At 35.4% G+C, this 17,395-nt stretch overlaps 1 long non-coding RNA gene across 1 annotated transcript in view; it reads right to left on the bottom strand.

Moving 5' to 3' along the window:
* The window catches only part of LOC118536048 (uncharacterized), a 43,952-nt gene extending 27,057 nt beyond the window's left edge, over positions 1-16,895 (bottom strand). The window contains exon 1 of the long non-coding RNA XR_004917478.2: positions 16,756-16,895. This is a non-coding gene — a long non-coding RNA (uncharacterized LOC118536048). The remainder of the gene's footprint in view (positions 1-16,755) is intronic.
* Positions 16,896-17,395: the final 500 nt, after the last annotated feature.

Below are 17,395 nucleotides of genomic sequence, written 5' to 3'. Positions count from 1 at the left end.
AGTCTATACTATTTTAATACATTTTAAATTTTTTGAAGTTTCTCTTTTAGTGTAAGCCTAAACTATCTCTATTTAATATCCTTTTTCTATTTTTACAGAGCAAAATAGGACATTGCCTGACAACCCTTCAAACATTTTAAACAGCTACATTTTGGGGTGCCTGGGTGGCTCAGTTCGTTAAGCGTCTGACTTGGGCTCAGGTCATGATCTCAGGGTCCTGGGATAGAGCCTCACCTCCATTGGGCTCCCTGCTCAGCAGGGAGTCTGCTTCTCCCTCTGCCCCTTCCCCGCCCCCAATATGCCCGCCCACACACTCTCTCAAATAAATAAATAAAATTTTTAAAAATAAAATAAAATAAAACAGCTCTATTTCCTTTGAATTATCTTTCTTGTAGACTAACTTTTTCCATCCCGCTCTCCATACCTCCCTAAAGCATTCCTCACTATCACTTCCTCATTATCCTTAGCATCCTTACCCTACCTTTCTAGATCAATGTTTATCAACCATGGCAGTATGCTACTGGGAAAACTTTACAATAAACATCCCAGGCCCCACCCTGAATCAGCTAAATCAAAATCTCCTGGGATGGAATCAAGGCATCAGCCTTTTAAAATCTCACATATAATTCCAAGGTTGACAGTCAGGGTTGAAAACCACTGTCCTGGATGTGCCCTGGTTTGCAAATTGAGCTTTTAATATCTGGCATTCTAAATTTCTCTAACAACGTATGCTATGTGTTCCTACTCTGGAAGTCTTCATCTGAATTGAGAAGTAAAAATTACATTTAATAGAATTTAAATGGAAAAAAAAAGTTTGATATAAGGGAATACTTCCAAAAGCTTGTTTCTTAAATTGTAGCCTTCCTCAAGATTCTTTATTCATCCCTTTTTTCCCTTCTAAATCCACTTTCTCTGGGAGATTGCATCTGCTCCCATGAATTCAGGTACCTTCTACCAGCAAACTTCAGAGAGCCGAACTCTCATATCCAATCCAAGTATGTATCATGTTAAAAGACAATTTTCAAAAATGAGACAAAATTGTGACTCTCATACAGATAGAAAAATGAATCTGTGCTCAAGATTTTATTTCATTCATGAGGGAACCAGAACTGGCAGACATTATATATATTATACCAGTTCATAAAAGTTTTTAAAAAATTATAAAGAGCACAAAGATATATTGAAATAAATGTGCAAATAGAGGCAAAACCAGTTTTGCTATGTGGATGAGGGTAAGGGAGAATTGGGGGGTAAGAAGTCATTTGGAGCTCTACCAAAGAGGACAGAATCTGCATGTCAACAAATGACCACTGATTTAGAGTCGCAAAATAGCTCAAGATAATACCCAGGGTAGACTCCTACAGCTAAATGGTATGCTCTATGTAGACAATGCATAGCATTCCACTGAAAGACACATTTATTTTTTGGACCGTCCGCTTTCAAAGAAGTGAACTCATCATAGCCTCTCTCCCCCCTAAATCTTTTGCTAACACTCCTCCAAGAGATAGGCACACACTGTCTTATTTTCCTTTGTATCTCCAGTGCATGGCATAGGACTTGTTACACAATGAACTTTCAAAAATGTGGAACATATGAATAAACAGAAAATGCACTCTGAAATCACTAACCTACACTTACAGTAATTTATTGCCATATTCCACCTTCTTTCTCCTACCCTGTTCTTGTCCATGTAAAATATATGAAATAAACATACATTGACATCCCACTAAAATTAATTACAACTGCTTGTTTGAATAAGCAAGTGGGTTTTTTGTTTTTGTTTTCGTTTTTACATCTTTTAAAAGGAAAGTTGAAAATTTGATACAAAACAGGAATGGGAGAATAGGGTTTGACTCGGAGGAGTTTAACGTTCAAATTCTATCATAGTGGAATTATCTGGGAGTCTTCCAGATGCTCAATAAGCCCTTGTTTTTTTGATTGATTAAATTTTGAAACTTGCAAGGCCATTTTAATCTCATACCTACAGTTACAGCAATGTTACAAAGATTAAGAAATCAAAAGGGTTATCAGCCTGGTGATTTACAGAGGACCCTATAAAGGATTTGTCATTTAAAAGTGATAGAGGCTTTTAAGTGTTTAAGAGATTAACACTGTGAGCATGCTTTCTCTTGATCTAAACTGTAGACTTCTGCTTTCCTACTTACTATCTCAAGATGGATCTTTCAAGCAATGCAATTACCTGCACTTTAGACAGTGAGTATCTGCTGTTATTTGTGTTACTTTTGTAGTACATCTTGATAATCTTTTATTAAAACCACAAAAATAATAATCTCTATTTTAAATAAGACTAATAAATAAACTAATGTTTCAGTTAGGTTGTTCCAAAAAAACATAATAACACATTTTTTCTTATAGATAGAAAAATAGAAAACCAATGCAAACCAAAAATCAACTTTTTTAAACGTAGGAAATATTTTTAATTCTAGGAGCTATAGATACTAACACTTAATTCATATCTTAATGGTGAGAAAGTATTTAGTTCCTGTAATCACACAAATAACTTACAATAAAATGTATCAGAATTTTGATATACTAATGGAACTAGCAGAATCTAGGGCCTCATGAAAGACTACAGAAAAATAGTTTATTTTTCATTATATTCTATCTCAATAAAATCTCTAAATTAGGGGCGCCTGGGTGGCTCAGTCGTTAAGCATCTGCCTTTGGCTCAGGTCATGATCGCAGGGTCCTGGGATCGAGCCCCGCATCGGGCTCCCTGCTCGGCAGGAAGCCTGCTTCTCCCTCTCCCACTCCCCCGCTTGTGTTCCTGCTCTCACTAACTCTCTCTCTTTGTCAAATAAATAAATAAAATCTTTTAAAAAAAAAAATCTCTAAATTATTTGAACCATTTGAATTAGCATTTATGATTGTTACATTAACAATTACTTAATCCACTAATTTCAATTAAGCAAATTATTTGCTGTAATATTCAAAAGATAATTAATTAGTTCCCGTTGGCATAATAATATGAATTTTAGTTGTTGATTGTGAAGCATTCTAAATGCTGATTTCATAATGGGCATTTTTTAACCTAATGGCCTGCCTAAATTATAGAGGTAAATATGTTGGAATAGAACATTGCATTTCCACTCAAAAGTTTAATTTTTATACTAACAAATAAATTATTTGGAGATAAATATTTGTCCTACAGACAGGCACATTTACAACTTACACAGGGTTTTATTTTTACATTAAATGTGGGTAGTGCCCCCTGGTGGAAGTATGCCAAAATAAAAACTTGAATAGTTAATGCTACATAATTTTTTAAAATCTAAAATCATAGGCTCAAACAAAGTTTTGAGTTGAGCATTATTCAAATAGTAAACCCTATTTCAATTATTTCAAACCCTATTTCAATTCATTATTTAGTATTTTATATAGGTCTTACAAAATTTACCCTAGAATGGTTGTGTAAAAGCAACCCACCAGTTTGAATTCATTTGCATTGTTTTATACACTTTAAAATTAAATTTATAAAGTAGCCATCTAATTACTTTACCCCTGATCATATTCCAAATCTTTGAACATCTCGTATATTTCAGCAATGTGAAGGCAGAGATTTCAAATGCCAAACCCACTGTTGTACACTCAATGTTTAGCAATGAGTTTGGCCTATGGCAACAGCACAGTAGAAATTTGTTGTGATTCATTTCACAGATTTTATCATAATATTTGAAGGTAGGAGGCGCCTGGGTGGCTCAGTTAGTTAAGCGTCTGCCTTTGGCTCAGGTCATGATCTCAGGGTCCTGGGATCGAGCCCCGCATCGGGTTCCCTGCTTTTCCTTCTGCCCCTCCCCCTGCTTGTGCTTTCTTTCTCTCTCTCTCTCAAATAAATAAATAAAAATCTTTAATAAAAAAATATTTGAAGGTAGCACTTAATAAACCTTGCATGAAGAATCTTCCTTACAAACTGAAATCTGTTTTTAAATATCACATAAATACTTCTGGTGATTAATTAACCCGCTAATATGGGATATTTGTTATTTCCCCCGTTGAACATAATCCTAGTGAACATTCTGTAGTCTCCAGCAACATCCAAAAGTATTCAATATTGGGACGCCTGGGTGGCTCAGTTGGTTAGGCGCCTGCCTTGGGCTCAGGTCATGATTCCAGGGTCCTGGGATCACGTCCTGCATCAGGCTCCCTGCTCCGCGGGGATCCTGCTTCTCCCTCTGCCTCTGCCTCTCTCTCTCTCTGTCTCTCATGAATAAATGGATGGGATCTTTAAAAAAACAAACAAACAAACAAAAGTTTGTTTCAATATTCACATGGAGTATATAGAAACTTGCACTATAAGACCTTGTCAAAATCTGAATACATGGCATAAAACTCAATTTAAAGGATTAAATGTAAAATGTTTGACCTTCTGGTTCAAGGGAGTTAAGTTATTCTGAAGTTTTATCACTGTTATTCCTATAGCAAAATATTTCATTACTTCAAAGGCTTATTTATACTTGTCAATGACCATGAAAGACATGCGTGACCAAACACCAAAAATTAAAAATATGTCCTAAAAGTTTGAAATGTCACCACACTAAATGAGAGAAGGAGAATTCATGATTGTTAATGTTAAATAACAATTACTCTATTTGCTTTTAAGTTGTTCAATAACTGAAAACCTTCAAAAGTTAATTGTTTTTGCTTATCTACTATCCCTTCCTTGTATAGAACACTTGATGAAAAATTGCTGCTATGGAATACTGAGATTTCATTGTTTTTTATAGTGTTGTCTGCTATTCCCAATGGTATATTTGCATCAAAACTTTAAAATCTTGTTGGAATAGCTGGAGCCATAAACATTTTCACACATAAAAAAAGGAATGTTTTAAGATCTTGGACTTTGACTATAAAATATTTAAGATAGAAACAAATAAATTTCCAGAAGATGTGAAGTATCTATTGTGAGGAATTATTATGCGAGAGTATCAGTAACAGATTATACTCAAGAGGAAGTATTTAATAAGTGCATTTTTGTTTTTTCATAGGCAAAGGTTTGAATATGTATGTATAAGAAAATGTTTATACAGTGCAAATTTAACACCTTTATTTTAGTCTTCTATTCTGATTATACTTATAAACACTTGAAAGTCAGTGATAAATTCAGCTACTGTAAGTATTTTCAAGCATTTAATTTCATATTCTGTTTAAACAACCATAAAAATAATACAGTGATTTGGGGGCTAAATTCCTTGGAGTAAATCAAGAGGCATGGAAAAATGAATATCATATCAAAGTGAATATTTAAAAATAAAGTAAAAATTAAACATGCTCACAAGCCCTCAGATCTTTAAGGCATACTTTAGAAAGCAACCTCTCTCCAAACTTAGAAATATCTTCTATATAATATTATAAAGAAGTGTCTCTACATTGTTGAAAATAAAGTGGAGAATATTATTATCTATAATATATATGTCCTTTCTCTCTTCTCTCTCTCCCAGCAGAATCTTTCATTGAATTCTTTCTAATAAGGGCAAAATAATTTTTTTAAATTTTTTATTGTTATGTTAATCACCATACATTACATCATTAGTTTTTGATGTAGTGTTCCATGATTCATTGTTTGTTCATAACACCCAGTGCTCCATGCAGAACGTGCCCTCTTTAATACCCATCACCAGGCTAACCTATCTTCCCACCCCCCTCCCTTCTAGAACCCTCAGTTTGTTTTTCAGAGTCCATCGTCTCTCATGGTTTGTCTCCCCCTCCGATTTCCCCCTCTTCATTCTTCCCCTCCTGCTATCTTCTTTTTTTTTTCTTAACATATATTGCGTTATTTGTTTCAGAGGTACAGATCTGTGATTCAACAGTCTTGCACAATTCACAGCGCTCACCATAGCACATACCCTCCCCAGTGTCCATCACCCAGCCACCCCATCCCTCCCACCCCCCAACACTCCAGCAACCCTCAGTTTGTTTCCTGAGATTAAGAATTCCTTAATTCTTAAATCATATGATACATGTCTTTCTCTGATTGACTTATTTCGCTCAGCATACCACCCTCCAGTTCCATCCACATCGTTGCAAATGGCAAGATCTCATTCCTTTTGATGCCTGCATAATATTCCATTGTATATATATACCACATCTTCTTTATCCATTCATCTATTGATGGACATCTTGGCTCTTTCCACAGTTTGGCTATTGTGGACATTGCTGCTATAAACATCGGGGTGCACGTACCCCTTCGGATCCCTACATTTGTATCTTTGGGGTAAATACCCAGTAGTGCAATTGCTGGATCGTATGGCAGCTCTATTTTCAACTTTTTGAGGAACCTCCATACTGTTTTCCAGAGTGGTTGCACCAGCTTGCATTCCCACCAACAGTGTAGGAGGGTTCCCCTTTCTCCGCATCCCCGCTGACATCTGTCCTTTCCTGACTTGTTAATTTTAGCCATTCTGACTGGTGTGAGATGGTATCTCATTGAGGTTTTGATTTGGATTTCCCTGATGCCGAGCGATATTGAGCACTTTTTCATGTGTCTGTTGGCCATTTGGATGTCTTCTTTGGAAAAATGTCTGTTCATGTCTTTTGCCCGTTTCTTGATTGGATTCTTTGTTCTTTGGGTGTTGAGTTTGATAAGTTCTTTATAGATTTTGGAAAGTAGCCCTTTATCTGATATGTCATTTGCAAATATCTTCTCCCATTCTGTCGGTTGTCTTTTGGTTTTGTTGACTGTTTCTTTTGCTATGCAAAAGCTTTTTATCTTGATGAAGTCCCAATAGTTCATTTTTTCCCTTGCTTCCCTTGCCTTTGGCGATGTTTCTAGGAAGAAGTTGCTGTGGCTGAGGTCAAAAAGGTTGCTGCCTGTGTTCTCCTTTAGGATTTTGATGGACTCCTGTCTCACATTGAGGTCTTTCAACCATTTGGAGTCTATTTTTGTGTGTGGTGTAAGGAAACGGTCCAGTTTCATTCTTCTGCATGTGGCTGTCCAATTTTCCCAACACCATTTGTTGAAGAGACTGTCTTTTTTCCATTGGACATTCTTTCCTGCTTTGTCAAAGATTAATTGACCATAGAGTTGAGGGTCCATTTCTGGGCTCTCTATTCTGTTCCATTGATCTATGTGTCTGTTTTTGTGCCAGTATCATACTGTCTTGATGATGACAGCTTTGTAATAGAGCTTGGAGTCTGGAATTGTGATGCTGCCAGCTTTGCTTTTCTTTTTCAACATTCCTCTGGCTATTTGGGGTCTTTTCTGGTTTCATACAAATTTTAGGATTATTTGTTCCATTTCTTTGAAAAAAGTGGATGGTATTTTGATGGGATTGCTTTGAATGTGTAGATTGCTCTAGGTAACATTGACATCTTCACAATATTTGTTCTTCCAATCCATGAGCATGGAACGTTTTTCCATTTCTTTGTATCTTCCTCAATTTCTTTCATGAGTATTTTATAGTTTTCTGAGTACAGATCCTTTGCCTCTTTGGTTAGATTTATTCCTAGGTATCTTATGGTTTTGGGTGCAATTGTAAATGGGATCAACTCCTTCATTTCTCTTTCTTCTGTCTTGTTGTTGGTGTATAAGAATGCCACTGATTTCTGTGCATTGATTTTATATCCTGCCACTTGACTGAATTCCTGTATGAGTTCTAGCAGTTTTGGGGTGGAGTCTATCACCCAGCCACTCCATCCCTCCCACCACCCACAACTCCAGCAACCCTCAATTTGTTTCCTGAGATTAAGAATTCCTCATATCAGTGAGGTCATATGATACATGTCTTTCTCTGATTGACTTATTTCGCTCAGCATAATAATGTATTGTATCACACTGATCTGCGGATGTTGAACCAAACTTGCAGCCCAGGAATAAATCCCACTTGGTCATGGTGAATAATCCTTTTAATGTACTGTTGGATCCTATTGGCTAGTATTTTGGTGAGAATTTTTGCATCCGTGTTCATCAAGGATATTGGTCTGTAATTCTCCTTTTTGATGGGGTCTTTGTCTGGTTTTGGGATCAAGGTAATGGTGGCCTCATAAAACGAGTTTGGAAGCTTTCCTTCCATTTCTATTTTTTGGAACAGTTTCACAAGAATAGGTATTAATTCTTCTTTAAATGTTTGGTAGAATTCCCCTGGGAAGCTATCTGGCCCTGGGCTTTTGTTTGTTGGGAGATTTTTGATGACTGCTTCTATTTCCTTAGTGGTTATAGGTCTGTTCAAGTTTTCTCTTTCTTCCTGGTTCAGTTTTGGTAGTTGATACATCTCTAGGAATGCATCCATTTCTTCCAGGTTGTCTAATTTGCTGGCATAGAGTTGCTCATAATATGTTCTTATAATTGTTTGTATTTCTTTGGTGTTGGTTGTGATCTCTCCTCTTTCATTCATGATTTTGTTGATTTGGGTCATTTCTCTTTTCTTTTGATAAGTCTGGCCAGGGGTTTATCGATCTTGTTAATTCTTTCAAAGAACCAGCTCCTAGTTTCATTGTTCTACTGTTCTTTTGGTTTCTATTTCATTGATTTGTGCTCTGACCTTTATTATTTCTCTTCTCCTGCTGGGTTTAGGCTTTATTTGCTGTTTTTTCTCTAGCTCCTTTAGATGTAGGGTTAGGTTGTGTACTTGAGACCTTTCTTGTTTCTTAAGAAAGGCTTGTATTGCTATATACTTTCCTCTTAGGACTGCCTTTGCTGCATCCCAAAGGTTTTGAACAGTTGTGTTTTCATTTTCATTGGTTTCTATGAATTTTTTAAATTCTTCTTTAATTTCCTGCTTGACCCATTCATTCTTTAGTTGGAAGCTCTTTAGCCTCCATGTATTTGAGTTCTTTCCGACTTTCCTCTTGTGATTGAGTTCTAGTTTCAAAGCATTGTGGTCTGAAAATAGGCAGGGAATGATCCCAATCTTTTGGTACCGGTTGAGACCTGATTTGTGACTTGTAAGTTTTACTATTAGATGTCAGAGTGTTGACCTATTTTTATTGATTTTGAGGGGGGTTCTCTGTGCCTCCTGGATTTTGATGCCTGTTTCCTTCCCCAAATTAGGGAAGTTCTCTGCTACAATTTGCTCCAATATACCTTCTGCCCCCCTCTCTCTTTCTTCTTCTTCTGGGATCCCAATTATTCTAATGTTCTTTCGTCTTATGGTATCGCTTATCTCTTGAATTCTGCCCTCGTGATCCAGTAGTTGTTTATCTCTCTTTTTCTCAGCTTCTTTATTTTCCATCATCTGGTCTTCTATATCACTGATTCTCTCTTCTCCTCATTTATCCTAGCAGTTAGTGCCCCCATTTTTTATTGCACCTCATTAATAGCCTTTTTGATTTCGACTTGGTTAGATTTTAGTTCTTTTATTTCTCCAGAAAGGGTTTCTCTAATAACTTCCATGCTTTTTTCAAGCCCAGCTAGTATCTTTAAAATCATCATTCTGAACTCTAGGTCTGACATTGTGCTAATGTCCGTATTGAGTAGGTCCCTGGCAGTCGGTACTACCTCTTGTTCTTTTTGTTGAGGTGATTTTTTCCATCTTGTCATTTTGTCCAGAGGAGAATAGATGAATGAGAGAACAAAATGCTAACAGGGTAACAATGTCCCCAGAAAATATACTCTAAACAAATCAGAAAAGACCTGAAGCCAGGGGAAAAGAAAGGGAAAGAAAGAAAAAAGAAAAAGAAAAAGATAAAAACAAACAAAAACAGAACAAAACAAAAAAAAGACAGAATATGATCAAATATGATCAGGCTGGTGCATAGATCAGTGCCCCACACTAGATTTTGGGTGTATTTTGGTCTGTTAGAAGAAAGTGCCTCCCAAAATTTTAAAGAAAGAAAAACTTATATATGTACAAAATAAGGGTTGATATGATGAAGGGATGGAATATGACTGTAAAGATGAAAATTATAAAAAATTTTATAAAAGGAATTAATAAGAAGTTGTTTGAAAAAAGGAAGAAGAGGATTAAAAAAAAAAGAAAAAAAAGAAGGAATGTGATCAGGCAGGAGACTAGAACAAAGCCATACAGTAGAGATTTAGGGTATATTTTGATCTGTTAGAAGAAACTATATCTCAAAATTTTAAAGAGAGAACAACTTATATATTTATGCCAAAAAAAGGGTAACTACTATGAAGGGATAGAATATGACTCTAAAAATGAAAAATAAAAATGTTTTTTAAAAAAGGGATTGATAAGATGTTGGTTGAAAAAGGGAAAAAGAAAAAGTCAAAAAAAAAAAAAGACAGTTAAAAAAAAATTAACTTTGAGAGACTAAAGAATCATGGGAAAAAAGCCATGAATTCTATGTGCAGTATTCCCCTAGCGCTGGAGTTCTGCCGTTCTCATTGATCGGTAAACTTGGTCTTGGCTGGCTGTTCTCGCTCATCTTCTGGGGGAGGGGCCTGTTGCCGTGGTTCCCAAATGTCTTTGCCGGAGGCAGAATTGCCTGCCCTTGCCTGGTCCGGGCTAAGTAATCTGCTCGGGTTTGCTTTCAGAAGCTTTTGTTCCCTGCAAGCTTTCCGTACAGCTTTGGAGGAGGAGAGTGAAAATGGCGGCCTCACAATCTCCGTCCAGAGGAGCAGAGAACTCGGGGCCCCGCTCCTCAGTGCGCCCCCAGAGAAAAGCAGTCAATCACTCCCATCTCCCCGGTCTCCGGCCACACTCCGTGCTCACCTGGTCTGTGACCGAGCATTTCTATCTCTGGCACCCGACCCCGTGTGGAGTCTCCAAACCCAGCAGATCCCTGTGGTGTGCTCCCGCACCGCTCCTCCCTGGGGGAGGAAGGTGAGTCTCCCCGGATCTGCCGCTTGTTGGGTCCCTGCTGGAGGAGCAGTGGCCCTTCTGTGCCGCGGATCATGGTTTATGGCAACCCCGAGCTGAGAGCCCGCGCCTCGGCTCCGTCTCTGCAGCCGGCTTCCCTGCTCTGAGACCTGGGAGCTCTGCCGCACTCAGGCACCCCTGGTCTTTCTGTGACCCCGAGGGTCCTGAGACCACACTGTCCCACGAGGGTTCCACCCCCTGCTTAGCCACTGGAGCAACGTCCTTCAGCGGAGCCGACTTCTAGAAGTTCTGATTTTGTGCTCCGCCGCTCTATCACTTACCAGAAGCGGCCACGGAGGCTCCTCCCCCGCCGTCTATCCTCCCGAATGTTGCCTTGGATTCACTTCTCCCATGTCCTACCTTCCAGAAAGTGGTTGCTTTTCTGTTCAGAGAGTTGTTGCTATTCTTTTCTTCGATCTCCTGTTGAGTTCGTAGGTGTTCAGAATGGTTTGATCCCTATCCAGCTGAATTCCTGAGACCAGACAAAATCCCAAGGGCAAAATAATTTAATGAAAGATTCTGCTAATGTAGAATGAAATATCTGATATTACCAAACTTCACTCCTAAAATAGTTCCCTTTGAAATGAATTAAAGAAAACTATTGTAACATTATGATGATAACATATCTTTGTTTCCATGAGGTCAAATAAAGTTAGAATATATTAAAGATTATTAAAGAAAGTGAAGCTTATATATACTTTTATTTTTAAAATGACCTGAAAATTTTTTGGACTGTGTGGATTTTTTTTTTTTTTGAGAATGATCCATTTGAAATGGATAGGACTTTAGCAGATCTCATTTTGCTGTTACAAAAGAGCCAAGTTTTGAAGTACTCTAAATATTTACTTTCCTGCACTGCCAAGCAAAAGAAGTCATGCACAATTGCAGTTCTTGGTAAAACCATAGGCCCTGGACATGTTCTTGTTAGTTGTGGCTTAAAGCAAAGAAAGTAAATTGTAACAATACTTTTTGAAATAACATTTACTCTGGGCTCAATGATAACGTTTTCTCATCTTTTGAATCAAGTCAGTTGGTGCCAATAACACCTTTTTTGGCATCTTAAGTCGATAAAAATATTAACTTTCCCAATATAGCCAGTTCCTGGGTTTCATTCATTCTGAGAATTTTGATTCCATCAAGGAAAAATTCTTATTTGACAGTATCCTTTTATAAACTGTAATGTTGATCAAAAAGTCAAAATTTGACAAGCAAAATTTAGATCGGAAAGAAAATATCAATGCTCTATACACAGATAAGTGGGACAATGCTTGGAAATACAAGTGGTTTTGTTGACTTGATTTGGAAAAAGCAATAGCTGATAGTTTGCCCCACTGTGTTGGTATCAGAGAGTCTGCTAATAATCTACATGTAGTCTTGTCTATCACCCCAAAAATCATGAAAAATATCAGATCCAGCAACTTGACTATTTTTTACATTTCTTTCAAAAAATGGCAAATAAATAAATTTTCCTTCCACAGCACAGATATTTTTTTCTTTCCCTTTCCTCTCTTTTTTTTTCCTTCTAGTATATAAAATTAGAAGCTCTTGCTGACTGTTCAAGCAGAGATTTCACATTCTTTGAAGGCAGAGTATATCCAACTCCCAAAATGGTACAATAGAGAGAAGTTATTCATAACATGCTTGAATTTGTGAGTATTTTTGGTCATAAACTGAGGAATAGCTTTTGATTTAAGGTTAGGAAATCATTATTATGACCTATACCTAAAATATTTAACTAAGCTGCTATTCTGGATGACAAAATTGGCGATTATCAGTTATAAAATCATTCCAAATCTGAAGGAAGTGCATCTGCAGAATAGAGAAGATATGAAAAAAAAAAAAAAGTAAAACTTACCATTTTATCCCCAAATATCTTCAGAGGTATCTAGAAATCTCAAAAAAGTCTGCTTTAAAAAAAAATAAGCTGAACTAATTCAGGCAGCTATGAATGTGGAGAAAAAATGTAACGGACACCATAAATTTACCACCAACCATAGGAAATAAGGCATTATGAAGACAGATAAAAACACCTGCGTATTTCAACAACTTTGTTTCTGCTTTCTTCTGAGAGGTGATTCATTATCTTGAAGCTGAGTTTCTTAATTTCTGGTATTTTATTATGCCTTATTAATAAGTATACAGCATTACTAAACAGTATAGAGCACCATCTCTCAAGTTATTAATCTTTATATGTGACATCATCCTCTATAGATTGTGTTGCAATTGCACATAATTATTTTGGAGAGATCTGTTCATGTATGGATGTGTAATTCTAGTTCATTAATTTTTCATAGCTGTGTAATATTCCATTATATTAGTGTTCTACCATTTATTTAATTCTCCTCTTGATGACATCTAAGTTGTATATCAGTTAGGAGAATCAAAGTTTATGCTGCAATAGGAAGCAACCTGAAAATATCAGAAAAAAAAAAAAATGAATTCCTTGCTCAGGCAGTCTGCTATAGTTTAAGATGTTCAGCTCCATGGAGTTGTCAGGGTTCCAGGTGATTATGGTTTCCCACCTAGGAAATGACAGCCATCCAGATGTGGGGAAAGAAACAGAATTATTATACTATTCACTTTAATTTCAAGTTTGCTGGCCAGAACCAGTCATGTGGCTCAGAACAATACTTTCCATAAACCTCAGAAGGAAAAGAGAATCAGGTACTGGTGAGCAAGAGCATTGTTGACCACCGTTTGTTTCTAGTTCTTACTATTGCAAACCCTACTGATGTCTCCTTGTATTCACATGAGAGAAAGACTTGGGAGTGAAATTCCTAGGCCTAGGGAATTTCTTAAGTAATAGTCAAATCATGTTGTCAAAGATTTCTACTGCACTCCCACCACAAGAGAACGAGAGTTTCTATTTCTCATAGTGTTTGTCAATACTAAGGACTAAAGTTCTCCTGTGATTGGTAAGCATATCATCTTGTTCCAATTTTAATTCACATCTGCCTGATTGCTGGTAAGGTTGACTATCTTTTTAATTTATTTTTCCAGCCACTCAGTTTGTCTTCTATGAATTAAATATTCATACCTTTTACCCATTTTTCTATTGATTTGTCTTTTCTTATTAATTTGTAGAAGCTCTTTATGTATAATGATTTTATGCATGACAAAGATACTCTCCAAATCTGTGGATTATCTTTTTAATTGTTATCACAACTTTAGAAGCACAAAATTTCTTTCCTCTAATTCTAATGCAAATTATCTCTTTTCCTTTACAAACAGTACTTTTTAAAAACAGTCCTTATCCAAGTATCATAAAGACATTCATTTTTCTAAAAATTGTAATGTTTTGCTTTTCAGATTTAGTTCATTCTCATGGAATTCTTTCTTATGTTGTTCCTGAAGGAGTAAATTGATTTTTAAAATATAGAGAACCCATTGTTTCATGATTATTTACTGAATAGTACATTTTTTTCCTTCTGATCTAAATGTCACTCTTGCCATAAATAAGAGTCTGAGTATATAGAGATACTTTCCTTGATTCTCTATTTAATTAATTGATCAATATGTCTATCCATAGAGCTAATATACGATTGTCTATAGCTTTATAGTAAATCTTGATATCATGCAGGACAGATAACTTCACTTTGTTCTTTTAATTTAAAAAAATTTTGGTAGTGTTTAGTCCTTACTCTTCCTTACCAATGTCAGAATCATCGTAACAATGTCTATGAAAACTCTGTCAGGATTTTCAATAGAGTTGCATTACATAATTAAGCTACTTGAGAAAAAAATTCATCATTTTATGATATTGAGTCAAAATGATTGTTCATTTATCTGTTCATTTATTTAAAATTTTATAAATACCTAGTAACTAATAACATAATTTTCTCCATTAAAGTAATACACATATTTTGTTAAATTTATTCATAGATAGTTTTCATTTCTTTGTTTTTTTCACAATAATAAATGATACATTTTTAGAAGTATGTTTTTAATAATTTCATGGTTGTATAAGAATGCAATTCATTGCTATATATTGATATATAAATTTAATTCCAGGGGTGCCTGGGTGGCTCAGTTGGTTAAAAGACTGCCTTCGGCTCAGGTCATGATCCTGGAGTCCCTGGATCGAGTCCCACTTCGGGCTCCCTGCTCAGCAAGGAGCCTGCTTCTTCCTCTAACCCTCCCCCCTCTCATGTACTCTCTCTCTCTCTCTCATTCTTGCTCTCTCAAATAAATAAATTAATTTAAAAAATTAATTCCAAATGTATGTTTGTATTTTCTCTTATTTTTCCTATATAGAATTATATTACCTATAAATAGTAATAGTTTTACTTCTTCCTTACATGTTTTATTAATTTTTATTAACTTTACTAATAATATTGAATGTAATCAAGAATAGCAAACATCCTTAACTATTTTCACATTTTAAATAGAATGCTTCCAATATTTTACCACTAATTATAACTTATTTCATAAATGTTTAGTAACTAACCTTCAACTGACTTAATGATCTTCAATATGTTGAGGGTGTTTCTTTTGCTTTTATTTTTAATTAGCAATAGCTTTTATCATGAATAGTTACTGATTTTATCAAATGGTATTTTTTTGTTTCCATTTATCAGACCAGATGGTTTTTCTTTTTATTCTTCTATCTCATTTAATCTTTTTATTTCTAGGATTATCCTCACAATTATTACACTGCCACCTGTATTAGAGCTTTTGCATCGATATTTATAAGTGAAATAGTCTACAATTTTTATTTGTATCCTGTCCTTGTCTGATTTAGGTTCAATGGTTATTCAAGCTGCATAAACATAGTTGGGGAATTTTATCTCCTTTTCTATTCTCTGATAGACGTTCTATAAGATTGGAAATTATCTGTACTTTAAATGTTTAAAGAGGACACTTCTAAAATCTGGCCTCTTATTATCTGGTAACTTATATAATCTTCACTATTTTGTCTATAAAAACAGGCATCAAGTTTTTACAGATTATACCAAATATGGCCAAGTTCAATCTGATTCAGCTCTAAAATCAGTCTTAATGACAGATTTTTATAATCCTTATATCTCTTGACACAATAAAAAACATTTTGCAAATATGGCAAAGTGTTAGATTCTTAATTTTAAAACATTTCCAAATAAGTAAGAAAAAGATGAAGATGTCTGCTAAAATGAACAAGTAATTCATGAAATAAATACAAATAAAAATAACATGTATAACCAAAACCTCTCCAATTTGAGAGTTCTCTCTCTCTTAGAAAAAGTTAGATAATGGTGATAGTGCTGATGAATGTTCAGTCAAATGGCCACTTTTCTATATAACTGGTGGCAATATAAATTGGTACCATCCTATTTATTATAGTTATTGAAAAGTTTTTGTATATATCTAAGATCTTAGAGGAAAGATGATTATCACTATAATGAAGATAGAGTATTATGATCAATATATTGTCTTTGTTAGACCCATAGTACCTATTCTAATGTTTTGGAATGGAAAAGAATCTAAGATTTGTTATCCCCTAATAAATAAATGATTGTATCTGAATCCCTAAAGTATACTAGTATTCCACATATTGAAAAATTATATTTACACTCCTATACTTCTAATAGGTCATAAGTATTCAGCACCTTGAGTTATTTCACTTAGAAATAAACCAAAAATTGACTCATGACAATCTCCATGAGTGCTAAGTTATAACATTAACTGAATTCAAATGTAGATTTTATGGACAATTAGCCATTTTTCCAATAGTCTATGATAACCTCTGTATCTTTCCCTTTTCCTATATTGTTAAAGTCAAAATGACCTGCAGTCCATTAAAATATCTTTCTGGAGAGTTAACATTATGAATGTTTCCCCAGCTTGCTAAAAATAGTAATTTTATCCTGCTTAAGGAAGCATGGGGCCTACTCTAAATATCTTCTTATTAAGGATAGAACTTTATGGTCAATTAGTTTAACTCAATGCAAAATACAGATTTATTTGGAGAAGTTTCAATAAGAAAATTTGAAAAAGAGCTTACCATCAAATTTTTTTCACTTGACCTGATGAGACAAATCAAGCCCATGATGGTGATTTAATAGTGCAATCAGCAATGTGTCAAAACTGATTGATGTGTCCCTTCAGAGTCTGGCAGGCAACTTGATCACCAAAGTCTCAGACAAATTTTTCCCAAAATCCCTCTGACTAACCAGACCCAAAGAGATTCTTTTAGTCAATTGTCTTTTGTTTTGTCCTTGAAGCACAATGATTCTTTTGTTGTTGTTCAGCCCCTCTGCTTTGAATTGAATAGCACACAGTGACCTCAAGATGTTATTTATGATAGAGAGCTACACCTACCTTTCAAAATGTCAAATGTGTAGTCAGGTAGCAAAAAGTGATTTCTCTGTGGAGACTTAAGTAAGAAAGTAATAAATGTAATTTTCACAAAACACCAGTTTTAATAGCTATCAATGTGTTATAAACACAATGAAATTTATAATTGGTACTGAGTCAGCACTCAACTGCCTTCTCTCCTTAACTCTCACCTCCATGGGTGTAGACCTGCTGCTGAGAAGGCAGAACATACATCACCAGTACACACATCAGCTGAAATCTCACTGCAATTCAAAGGTGAATCAAATCATAGTCTCAAAAATAATGGTTTTCTTTTTCCCTATCAT

Source organism: Halichoerus grypus, chromosome 9 (genome assembly GCF_964656455.1).
Source record: "Halichoerus grypus chromosome 9, mHalGry1.hap1.1, whole genome shotgun sequence".
Lineage (NCBI taxonomy): Eukaryota > Metazoa > Chordata > Mammalia > Carnivora > Phocidae > Halichoerus > Halichoerus grypus.
The sequence above is the reverse complement of the archived record's forward strand: the minus strand, read 5'-3'. Positions and strand labels throughout refer to the sequence as shown.